The sequence below is a fragment of the Sciurus carolinensis genome, unplaced genomic scaffold (assembly GCF_902686445.1).
Source record: "Sciurus carolinensis unplaced genomic scaffold, mSciCar1.2, whole genome shotgun sequence".
Lineage (NCBI taxonomy): Eukaryota > Metazoa > Chordata > Mammalia > Rodentia > Sciuridae > Sciurus > Sciurus carolinensis.
This window is the reverse complement of record NW_025920258.1, coordinates 136,811-149,268: the sequence shown is the minus strand read 5'-3', so window position 1 is coordinate 149,268 and position 12,458 is coordinate 136,811. Positions and strand designations below refer to the sequence as shown.

Here is a 12,458-nt window from a genome sequence, read left to right as displayed (position 1 = left end):
CTTGTTTCGAAGGCATGTGTTTCTATCTGCTTTTGCTGATTTTCTCCCACAATCTTTTCCTTAAAAACTTAGTCTTGGGCTGGGGTGGAGCTCAGCAGGGAAGCTCCCGCTGGGTCCACCCCTTGCCCTGCAAGAGAAAATTCATGTAATAGGCAAGTTCCTCTCTTTCTTCCTGCAGTTTTTTAACAAGATCTAAAGTAGCCATCAGTCTTCAATAGGGTGGGCTACAGTGTTGCAGACAAAAGATGGAATGCAAAGGGTCGCAGCACTGGGCACAGTGACCACACCTGGGGTCCCAGCCACTCGAGGCTGCGTCAGGAGGACTGCCTGAGCCCCACTCCCACACCCCCCACAATGTAGTGAGACCTTGTCTCCAAAAAGAGAAAAAGAAAGAAGGTCATTTCCATCACCTTTAGGAGTAAGAGTCTAGGCCTCTTCCCCAAATCAGGAGCCCCAGGAGCCAGGCGGTGGTAACCGCCAGCACCGTGTCTGTTCTATTCATTACCCCAAGACAGTTTGCTTTCATTTCTGGTGACTCCTCCTGGCCACCCAGCTCCAGCCCAGGGTCATCTCTGCCTCCCCCACTTGCTGCTGAGTGCCTGCGAGTGGATTCAGGTGAAGAGATGGCCCCCAGGACTGCTGAGCCTTGGCATCACCTACCAGGAGAGCCATTTTCCAGAAGCCTCCCCTGGGAGCATACCTGACAGTGATGGGCAACAGGCTCAGGTAGCTGCAGCCCCAGGGCATGGGGACACCTCAGCTAAGGGGATACCACAGGTCTGTGTCTAGCCCTGGAGTGGGTGTGGCCTGTGGCAAGGACCTGAGCTGGCCCTGAGTTCAGACCACGCACTATGCAAAACCCTGCCCTGTCCAGCCACACTCAAGCCTAAAGCCTGGCTGAACTGGCCCCATAGGCCAACTGCCAAGGGGACAGCATGCACGCTGGACCCTGGCCCTCCACGGCTGAGCTCCCACCCCAGGGCTCTGCCCAAGTACAGCAGGGCAACAGGGCCTCCTGACCATGCCCAGTCACAACCCCAGACTAGACCTCCTGTGCCCACTGAGCCCCGGGCCTCCACCAGACACCAGTGGAGGGTGAAGGGGAGGATTCCCAAGGGGCCCAACAGGGGGACCCGAGGTCGTTCTGCAGAGGACTGTGCACTCCATGGGCGGCCACACTGGCACAGCTGAGCCACAGGCATTTGCAGGAGTGCTTCCCAGGGCTGAATGCAACCATTAGAAGTGGGATACTGCCTCCTGTACACCCACACAGTCCACAACTGTCCAACCCCAGACCATGCCTGTGTCCCCTGACCCACCAGTCACTCCTTACCTACTTTTCCACCTGGAGTGCAGGGTATTCCTGTCCAACATGCCTCACTCAGCAGGGTGCCTGGCATGGTGCCCAGTGTCCTGCCACCCTGGTACAGGGCACTGGTCACTCTTGCCCATGGCTGAACAGTGTTCCATGTTTGTCTGCCAACAGAGGAACCTCTTGGCCAGGATGAAGAAGGCCGCTGCCCATTTCCAGGTCTCTTGGGCCTCGGCCTAGAGCTGCCAAGTAATATAGAAACTCCATGTTTAACCCTGGGGACCTGCCAGGCTGTCTGCTAAGAGGCCACACGCCTGGCCAGGTTCTGGTGCTCACACAGCTGCCATGCTTGCAGTTGTGGGACTAGCCATCCCGGAATGAGGAGGTCCAGCCCATCTTTGCCTAACAGTTGGTGGTGCTGGACAGTGGTTGGTCCTGCTGGCCTGCGTGTGTGTGGATGGGGTGGAGACCAGGACCTGAAGAGCTGAGCAAGTTCTGTCCGAGCTGCACCCCAGCCTGTTGGTGGCCATTTGGACGTCGTCCAAATGAAGACGCAGAAACAGATCCTGCGCTGACCTTTATTTCATATGCATGACATACGCACACAGGCACTAGGGACTGGGCCACCTCCACAGCCCTTGCCACTGGGCCTCGCCCAGGCTGGCTGGGAAGCTGTGGTCCTCCTGCTTCTGCCTCCGAGTGGCAGGGACGGAGTGGGAGGTGTGCCCACCACACCAAGCTCCTCTGGCCAGCCTTCACATGAGACGCCTGGTTAGTAAAGGTTTCTAAGAGTCCTTCCTGTACATCTTCTGTGTATTCTTGTCTTTCTGTGGTAAAATATATTGCTCTTATAATCAGGAGAAATAAAACCACTGCTGATTTTTGATCAGAAGTGGAAATGTGCCTGATAGCACATTTAATTTCTGTAGAGTGCTGCATGTGGCTCAAACAACTCTTCAATGTGCGATTCATTTCTAGAGTAAAATATCTGTTATATGAGGGCAATCTTTAGATAAGTTTTTATATTTTTTGAGATGTTCACATTTCTGTTAATTAAATGTCCTCATAAATTGCACTGTTGGCTTTTAAAAAATCAAAGCCACTCATGTTCTATGATTGCAACAAGAGTTGAGCATTGTGTCTATTGATGAAAATGTGTTCTTGATAAGCAAAATAGATCCTGGTTTTAGAAAATATAAAAATATAATAGCTTTTGTATAAAGGTTTTCTTTTGCTATAGTGAAAGTCAAGGATTTTTTTCCTTGTTCTTATGGAGAAATAAAAAAATTGTCTCCCTCTAAGAGTAATTTTTTTTATTATCATAGCAGTAATTCACTATTATTATTAGGGGGTAAATATGCCTTGTATAGGAAAACACTTAATTTCTTCTTGGAAGTTCCCTTTATAACTTTAGCATTTTCTTTCACTTGAGAAAATTCCTATATTTCAGATTATTTTATCTTGAGCTTTTCTGAGCTTTTGTGTAATGTAATATTTTATTGATCTGTCTTTGTACATTTTCATTTCATAATGTCTGTCTCCCACTTACCCGTCTGAATCAGCTATAACAAATTTTGAATTTGTTGGTTAAAAAGTAGTTTTATATGTTTCCTCACAGGTTTGTGTTAGTTTTGCATTTTAATCTTCTATTTTGCTAAATTACTCTGAACGCCAGGATTCCCTTTTGAATCCTGCCTTAGTTTATCATTATTTTTCTGTGGTTTAAGAAGAACAGATCAGACTAATTTTGTTTATTTTGACAAATAAGCTATATTCCTTCTCTTTTAGAGGAAGAATTAAACTGTGTTACTAACTACTCTTTCCTTCAGTCAGATTTCCTTAAATCAGTCTGGTATACACAGGGCTACAACTTGGGGGTTGTTCCGAGCTACTATTGTCAACTGCTGTTGTACATACTGTTATGTGTAAGGGTGTAAATATATTTATTATGTTTGCAAAATTCATTCTGTACAATTGCAGATCAAGGTTGCTTTTCTGTGATATATGGGATATTATGTTTTAAAGACCATCTTGGAATACAATTAGAGAACTTAGTATTTTCATTTACTAAGACCTATTTAAAGTTTAATATTTTACCTTTGCAAAAACTTTAATTAAAAAGGTTATTTAAAAGAGTAAAAAAAAAGAAAGAAAGAAATGGAAATGAGCAGGGGTGAACTCAAAGTCCTCAGGGAAGCACAAGGACCAGAAGAAGTGGTCGCTGCTTCCCAGGGCCTTGGCTGTCCTGTCACGGGGAGCAGGAGCCTGGGAGCTGCAGCTCAGGGTGGCAACAGCAGAGGAAGCACAGGTGGCAGTCACCCATCAGGATGGAACCTGGCAGGCTGCACTCCTGGCGGGAAAGCCAGCTGGAGGGCCAGTGTGCAAGACCAGTGTGGGCACACCACAGTCAGAGAGGCCGGAATGGCCCAAACCAGCAGGCCAAGAAACCAGCACCCATGAAGCCTGGGAGGGACTGGGGTGAAGTGTGATAGGCAGGCACAAGCTGGCCTGAGTGGTATCCTGAGAGCCAGCCAACCATGGGAGGGGCAGACAACACCCTCACCCAGGATCAGAGAGTCAAGAAATAACTGCAGGTCACAGTTCACATGGAGCCAAGGACACTAATACAAGGGCCTGAGGCAATGGGTGGAGTGGGAGCAGCTGGCCTAGGCTCCCCCTGGACCCTAGGAGGCAGCAGACCCCTGGGGAGAAAGGCAGTGCTGTAGAACCCCCCTCCCTTCACCTCCCCTTTGCCCCAGACTTCCTGGAACCACCCTCTCTGGCTGCTGCTTTCCTGCTCAGGCTGGTCCTACTCTGCCCCAGCCCCCTCCTGTGCCCACACCCGCCACCACACAGGGCTCCAGCCCAATCACAGCTCATGGCAGACAACTCCAGGCAGAGGCCAGGCACAGGCATCAGGAAAGTGGTGGTCCCTGAGGCGTACTGAGTGCTAGAGGAATTCCCAGCACCCCAGTGACCTAGACCATGGCCAGAGACCATGCTGGAGACAGGGCTCAAGTCAAACATGACCGGAACCTGCTCTCATGAGAACAAGGCTGAGGGTCAGTGGCCAGGACCCAGGGAGTGGGGGCAGGCAGGGAACCAGAGACCCAGACTCAGGTGTCCCTGCCCAGCGTGCTCTTGGTGTCCACATCGAGGCCATGAGGAGCAGAGACTGGGAGGGCTTGATGGTGCCTGCAAGTGGTCCAGGGCCTGTGCCTCCTGGAGGACCTGCTGGACTTCAGTGGGCGCACAGGCGCACCTTACCCACCTGCCTTGTCCAGTGCCGACCATGTCCAGGCACTCCTCACACTGTCCCCGACACAGGCCTGAGCACCTTGCCCTGTCTCTCCTGAGCTTTCCCACCTCTCCTTCCATCAGCCCTGTGCAGGGGGCTTCCTCCTGCCTGCCCCTGGGCGCTTCCCTGACCATGTGACATCAGAAGCAGCTCCCCTTGCTCTGACAACTCTGTCCTGCCGGTCCTGGGCTTCCAATTACAGCCTCTTCCCACCTGAGCCCCCAGGCACAGTTCCTGTCATCAAGACTTCACTTAGACTGGTCACCCAGTGTCACAGAACTTAAATGGGACAGAGCGCAATCCTACTCTCACCCGGGGGCAGTACACTGCCCTGCCTGATTTCCACCAGCCCCGAGGGTCAGCTGGGCACTAAGCAGCTTGTGGTCCTGGGCAGCCTGGCTTCTGAGAGTCCCGCCCAGCTGAGGTCTCACCCTCAGCCCCCACCATGCCCACAAGACCCCGAGGCCTTGTCACACAGTTCCCTTCCCTCCAAGGCCCCCCACTCTCCTCCTCTGCATCCCCAACCCCTGCAGGCTCCTGCATCTCTTCTGTCTCCCTGCCATACTCCGTGTGCTTGCGGATTCCTCTAGTGAGCCTCTGCTAGCAGTTAGGAGGGCTGCAGCAGAAACTCCTGGGTCAGCATCTGACCTCAGGCCACACTGCAGCCAGTGGGCACCACTGGCCCTGACTGTGGGGCTTCAGGCCTGCCTCACCCGCCCATGTCATGAGACCAAACTCCTTGGGCTGGTGGACAGGATAGCCAGGGACAAGGGTACGTGACTCACATCACAACAGGAGGAGCTCTTTTTTTTTTTTTTTTGTGGTGCTGGGGATTGAACCCAGGGCCCTGTGCTTGAGAGGCAAGCACTCTGCCAACTGAGCTATACCCCCAACCCAAGAGGAGCTTTTTAGTTTGGAAAAATCTTTAGAAATTGGGGCATTTTATCCCAAAACCAATATTTCTGGCTTTTCCTGACAATCAGAAGACTGGAGCAGCAAGTGGCCTCCTGTGGTCATGGCCCTGGCACCCTGGTTGCTGGGCCACTCAGGTCCTGGATGGAGACCTGCAGCCTGGACACCTAGTGGCCCTTAGTGTAAGGTGGGAGACTTACTTTGGTCATGTTTGACTTGAGCCCTGTCTCCAGCAGGGTCTCGGGCCATGGTCTAGGTCACTGGGGAGCTGGGAATTCTTCTGGCACTCAACACGCCTCAGGGACCACCACTTTCCTGATGCCTGTGCCTGGCCTCTGCCTCGAGGCTTCTGTGTGGAGAAGCCCCCGCAGTCCCTCAGTGTGGCCAGGCCTGTGTGGTGTGTGCTCAGGTCTGTGTGCTGGCCCAGCAGCTGGTTCCTGGCTGTGTCGTCTGGACACCGTGTCCACTCACCTCTCATCAGTCAGGAGGGCGATTGCCCACAGCAGTGATGAGAGCTAGCTCCTGGCTCTGAGAGGAGGTGTGGTTCTCGTCCCAAAGCAGTGGTGGTCTGCCTGCTGTTCTCAGTTCTGCTTCTGAGTGTCTTGGGAGCTGCCCTGTGACCCCTGTGGGTGGCATTCCTGCTGGTTTCCTCCTTCCCCAGCTTCCACCAGCCTGTGGCCTACCTTTTCTTCCCTGAGTTCTTGCACTTGGGTGATTGGTCTTTCTTCACAGAAGTGGCTGGACTCAGCATGTGCACCTGCAGTCCCAGCAACTCAGGAGGCTGAAGCCCTGTCTCAGAATGAATAGATAAACTAGGGGTGGACGCACCCTTTGCTCTGAGTGCCAAGGATAGCACGCGTCTGGGACTAGTGGGTTGCTGAGGGTCAGGCATGTTGCCTGGTGAGATGCTGGCCTGCCCTGCAACTCAGGAGATGTGGAGCCTACCCAGCCTCACTTCTTGGCAGCCTAGAGGGCCACAGGGGCTGTTCTCCACTGCCTGCCCACTCTTCACTCCTCTGGTGAACAGGGGCCACTTATCTGCCTCCAGCAACCCTGGCCTGATTCCCTCCGTCTTCCAGTCACACCCTGGCTCTCCCCCCTGGCTCCCACAGCCCCCATGTTCTGGTGGCTGTGGATTCTATCTGTGACCTATTTTGCCTGGAAATCAAGCTCAGGGAAAAGCTTTTGTCTAGCATTCTTCTTGTTAATTCCAGAAGAGGTGGAGATCATTCTGACCTACTTAGTCATGTCCCTAGGATGACCACAGACAGACTGAGGGACAGAGGAGCAAGGTCACTGCCTCTCTTCTGTTTCTCTCCAACTCTGACTTGTGGACTGTTTTTAGATGCCAGTGTGTCTCAGGCTCTGTCTTCCTCGTCCTGTCTCTGAGGACTGCCTTCCAGGCTTTGGGAACAAGTCTCCCTCAGGCCTCCGGCCAGCTGCAGCATGGCCTAGTGTTGGATCAGAGGACAGAGATGAGGACAGCTGGGTGGGCTGCTTACTAGGGAGGGTGGCCTCAGGTCTGGGGAAGGTGGAGTCATGCCCACCAAGGCATGGGTTCAGATGTCCCTTTAGTGAGTGGTGTGGTCCCTCCTGGCCTGCGACCCCGGCCCTGTCTCCTGAGTGGCATCCAGCTCTGCTGCTGCTACTGCACATCTCCCCACCAGGGGGCAGGCATGGCTCATCTCAGGCCCGGGTCTGCTGAGTAGAGGGACACCCAGGACCTCCTGGGGAGCCTGCTGGCCAACAGGACAGCTTTCACATGAGTTGCAGCCTCCAGTGTGTGGGCAGGGATGGACAAGCACTTCCTGAGCCTCCAGGGCAGGCTCCCTGCCCTCCAGCCAAGTGCCTGGGTGCACTGACCCCTGGTGCTGCCGGCTCATGCTGGCCTCTGTGAAGGGCCACAGCAGGGCACCTATCCTGCTCTCCCTGGAAGACTCAGGTGTGTGTTGGGAGTCAAGGCTGCAGGTTACCACTCTGTGAGGGGCAGCAGATCAGATTCTAGTCCCCTGACTGAATCACTGGCAGACTAGCCCCCGTCCACTCCTCTCTGCCCAGGCTGCTGCGTTGGTCCACACCTGGGCTGCAGCACTGCCCAAGGACCAGGTCAGCTGGTGAGAGCCACAGGCAGGGCTTCGACCTCAGCCTGTTCAGGCAAGGGCCTCGTGAGTTGGCCCTGCTTGGTGTGGAGGCAGGCCAGGCTGTGACAGAAGCCTGCCTGCCATGGGGCCAGAGTCTGGAAGGCCCAGATGTGAGGGGAATACCCCTTCTCAGTGCTGAGCAGCTGTCAGTCAACCTGAAAAACCAGGAGGAAGGTGCTCAGGTGCTGGCCTTTGCATTAGGGCCTCCAGCACTGGGTCTCCAGCTGGTCCTTGGTCTGTTTCTTCAGGTCAGCATGGCAGCTCTTCTTCCAGTAGCTCAGACCAAGACCCTCAGAGCCCTCCATCCCATGTCCAACTGCTCTGACCTGGGGGTCCTGAGCCTGGCCCTTCCCCCACTGCCCCTCCTGTCATCTGGCCAGGCCGCCCCCTCCACCTCCACTGTCTTGTGGTTGGTGCCCAGGGCTTCTGCGCCTGTTGCCCAGGCTCCTAACAGATGGCCTGGAGGGTGGGCAGAGCCCCCTGCACTCCTGCCATCCCTAGTGTTCTTTTCCAGCCTCCAGACACAGGCACTGGGAAGAGCCCTGGCCCACAAGAGGCAGCCCTGATGGGCAGTCCAAGGTGGGGGATGCAGAGGTTCTTCACCCTGATGACCTCGTGTCACATGAAGTCACTCAGCAACACTCAGTCCCCACCACCCACCATCCCACCGCTTCCCACCTCCAAGCCTCTCAGCCCAGCTGCGTCACTGGCTTACCACACACAGCTGGGGAAGACCCTGAGCCCTACAGCCCCGCTCTCCATCTCCAGGTCCCTAACCCCATGCAGAAGCTGTTGTTCGCCCTGCTCCCCTGGCTCCTCTGGGTTGTGTTTCTGTGGTCACTCATGAGGTTCTGACCACGTGGTGCTGCTGGTGCCAGTGGTGCCCGTCTGAGGTGTGCTCTGACAGTGTGTGCCTCTCCACAGGAAGACCAGCAAGGTGCACAGGAGGAGGTTGCTGACTGCGGTCCTTCTGTCCTCAGAGCCTCCCAAGATGAACCCAGTGGTGGAGCTGCTGTCCTGGGCACCTGGCTGTCTGACCCTCTGGGAGCTGGGACCTGCCCGACCTTGCAGCCCTTCCAGTACCTGGAGGAGGTGCACATCTCCCACATGGACCAGCCCATGCTCAACTTCCCATAATCCCCCACGGTGGGCTTCCAGTTCTAGGCTGATCCAGAACAGAGAGGGTCCAGCAGGAACCTGCAGGCCATCTGAGGCAGGAGTGGTGGCATGATCTTTCTGAGTCCATTATGTGTGTGAAGGTGTTAGGCAGACCCCAGGGTCGTCGCTGTGAACCAAGCGTGGAGCAAGTACATGCTTGTTTTCATCTGATCTCAAGCTGAATTCCCGTGTGGAAGTTAGTCACCCCAGTGTCACTGAGAACAAGGGGTGTGGCTTTCCTCCTGATTTGCCCTGAGCTGGTTGGGAATCGAAGATTCTGTTAGAGTTGTGGTCTTAGAGTCTTCGCCACAGTGAGGTCCTCAGCTGGGTCCCACAGCACACTCACTAGGAGAGCCCTGCTGTTCTGGAGGAGGCAGAGGCTCCCAGGCCTCTGGAATGAGAGGGCCCTGTGCTCCTCCAGCCTCTGCTGTGTGATGGAGGCAGTGAGTCAGCCTGGGACTCAGGACCAGACCTGTTCCAGGCTGCACAGTGTTGGATTAGGATATGTGCACAGACTGCCGGTTGCACAACTTAATCTGGAATACTCCATAGGCTAAGCATTTCTGAGCCCTGACATGATGCTATTTTGAGTTTCAGATTTTAGAAGATCCACTTGTGTTTATAACACCTCCAGTCTCAGAGTGATTTAGAAGATCTTATTTAAAATCACTGTTTCACAACCAGGCTCAGGGATCCTTCTACCGCAGCCTCCCAGGCTGCTGGACACAGGCACCAGTGCTGTGCCCAAATGTGGCGTTCTTGAATGAGCAGACAAGGGAATGTGACCCTAAAGTGTTTGAGTCAACTTTGCTTCACTCTGACTGGAAGACCTGAGGGCAGCTGAGAGGAGGCAAAGTCTGAGGGGTTCAATTCCCTGAGGTCTCAGTCCACAGAGGGCCTTCTCCATTGCTCTGGACCCGAGGTGAGGCAGCGTGTCATGGGGAAGGCTTCCATAGAGGGAGTTCATGGTGGGGTCAGGAAACAGGGAAGGGCAGGGAGCACAGGGAAGATGTATCCCCATGGCAGCCGTGCCCATCTTCTCACAGTCCCCATAGCAGTGATGGACTGATGAGGGGCCAGCTGTCAGTCCAACCCATAGCAGTGGGATTCTGGGTGGTAGAGATGATGCAGAATAGTGTTGTCAGCCTCTTTGAACTGTGGCCTGCACCAGAGGATCAGAAAGTCCATCTTGTAACTGGCATGGGAGAGCAGCGGAGTGGGGTCTGGTGCCAGCACAGGTAGGCACATGTGTGCCCTGGACTCCGCAGTGTGAGTCCTGCATGCAGATGCCCCAGGCCAGGCATGGCCAATGACGCCTGACCTGTCCAAAGTTTTCCGTGAGAGCTATAGACAGGCCGCAGACAGCATGGCATCCTGAGCCGTGCAGGGAAAGGGCTTCGATCTGGGTGCTCACTCAGCGGAGTTGTGTCTCTCTTCCTGCATCTGCCACAGGGTGCATGCCGGCCAGGGACCCGTGCCTGCTCTGCCCTGTCTCCACCACACAAACCAGCTGGACTTGGGCTCAACAGAAGGAGGTCCGTCCAGTGGGTGGAAGGTGGGGAACAACAGGCCTGGGGACAGTGATAGCCAACCAGAACCCCAGGGCCTGGAGGGGCACAGACAGCAGGGCACAAGGCCACTTGTGTGTCGGGCTGCTGCTGGGTGCCTTTGCACCTGGGCATGGGCACTGGTGAGACCAGTGCCTGCCCCAGGTCTTGATTCCTGCAAGTTCAACTCCTTCCACCTGGACACGCGCAGACCCCTGCACAGACAGTGTGGCTTCATCCAACTCAAGCCTGACACCAACAAGGTGGCCTTTGTCAGCATCCAGAACACAGGTACTGCCCACACCCAGTGGAGCAGGGGCACGGGCCTCTCAGACAACCTCCCAGATGTGCTTGCTCAGGGACTATGGATGCATGGTGTGTGTGTGGGCTGCAGCTGCCTCCTGAGGAGCAGGGCTCCTGAGGAGGACAGTCTGGCAGCAAAGGTCTTTTCTGGAAGTCTGGCTTGCCCCACTTTGAGGTCCTTCTGAAATCGTTCATCAGCCACCCTTACCACCCTCATTACTTCAGTCACTCAGACTGCCAGGTCATGGTGCACACCTGCAATCCCCAGGACTTTGGAAGCTAAGGCAGAAGGATCCAAAGTCCAAGGCCAGCCTCAGCAACTTAGTGAGGCCCTAAGCCCTGGTGGTGAGTCTCCAGTACTGAAAAAGAAATTACTCTCAAAAAACTTGCATGACCTTGACCTTGTCCATTTGCCCAAAAACTGCTCCCTTCCTGGATGTTCAGGAGGCACCCAGCATAGAGTGGAGCTGTTCAGGCCTTGGTGGGCATGGCAGTGGGTGGAAGTCAGTGGGTATGTCCACCCCACAGTGCTCCAGCGGGGGTTTCTGGTAGGAGGGCTGGGTCCAGGGCACCTCTGCAGAGGCCAGCCCCTCAGGGTACCCATCCTGTACTGTAACACACTTGAAACCCAGAAGGCCATGTGCTGGAAAGAAGGGCCTTGTGCTGGAAGTCTCAGAGTCCAGCCTCCTGTTGAGAGAGGAAGACTCAGAGGCCAGCCTCCTGTGGGGAGGAAGCTGCTCTCTGGAGTCAGAATGGGAGGCTACAACTGAGTTCCACCCCTCACAGGTGTTGTGGAGGTGGAGAAGGGTGAGGTGAATGGGCAGGAACTGTGCATCGTGTCCCACTCCATCGCCAGGATGTCCTTCATCAAGGAACCCCATGTGGAGCAGGTGAGCCCAGCCTTCCCCAAGATAGCTGTGGTGTGTGCGCGATGGCCAGCGGAGCCTCTGCAGGTGCCTGTGTCTCCTCCCCTGAGCCCATCTCCCGGGCCTCCTGGCTCCTCCCTGGCTGATGGGCAGGTGGTTGCCAGGCTGCTTCCCTCTCAAGAACACCCTCGTGCTTGTGTCACAGGTTGGCTCACTCCTGTGTGTGCTGCCGCCACCCCAATCCCTGGCCTCGCTCTGGTGCTTTGAGTCTGATGGCAGCAGTTGGTCCCTCATTCACATTTGAATCCAACCTTTGGTGGAGGGCTCACACTTGCTGGGGTAGTGGGTTCTGCTGCTGGTGTGGGTGGACACATGGCCTACTGTGGCTGTCCACCTGCAGTCTGCTTTCCGGCCTGACTGGTGGTGGGAGCTTCTCTGTAGCCACCTTTCTCACCGGGTTTCCTTTCTCTCCATGGCTTGGGTTCTTGTTCCGTGTTTCCTGTGCTCCCACGACTTCCTTTACAGTCAGACCCCTGACCTCCCAAATGGGTGTACCTGGTGACTGCTGCAGTCCTGGCTCTCTAGGGGGTGAGCAGGGTCCCTCATGGATGCCGCTGCAGGGCATGCAGCCTGTCCCTGTGACACTCGGTGCGGGTTCTGGGGCTCTTGTGCCCTTGGTGTCTGCAGGAAGGTCCCAAGCGCCTCTGTCCACAGGTTCTTTTTATTGAGTATTTTCCTTTCTCGATGGGCTTCTGAATAAGACTCGAGGTTCCAAATGTTTACATGGAGGCAACATCGAACATGTGAATTAGCCTGGAAGTGCTGGCTGGCAGGGCTGGCAGGGCTGGGGCTGTGTGGCCAGTGTTCTTAGAGCTCTCGACGCCTGGTGCTGGGCAAGCACTCTGCTGCTGGGCACCCTCC

At 55.1% G+C, this 12,458-nt stretch overlaps 1 pseudogene; it reads left to right on the top strand.

Moving 5' to 3' along the window:
• Window positions 1–8,648: 8,648 nt before the first annotated feature.
• Window positions 8,649–11,841, top strand: LOC124975352 (peroxynitrite isomerase THAP4-like; annotated as a pseudogene).
• Window positions 11,842–12,458: the final 617 nt, after the last annotated feature.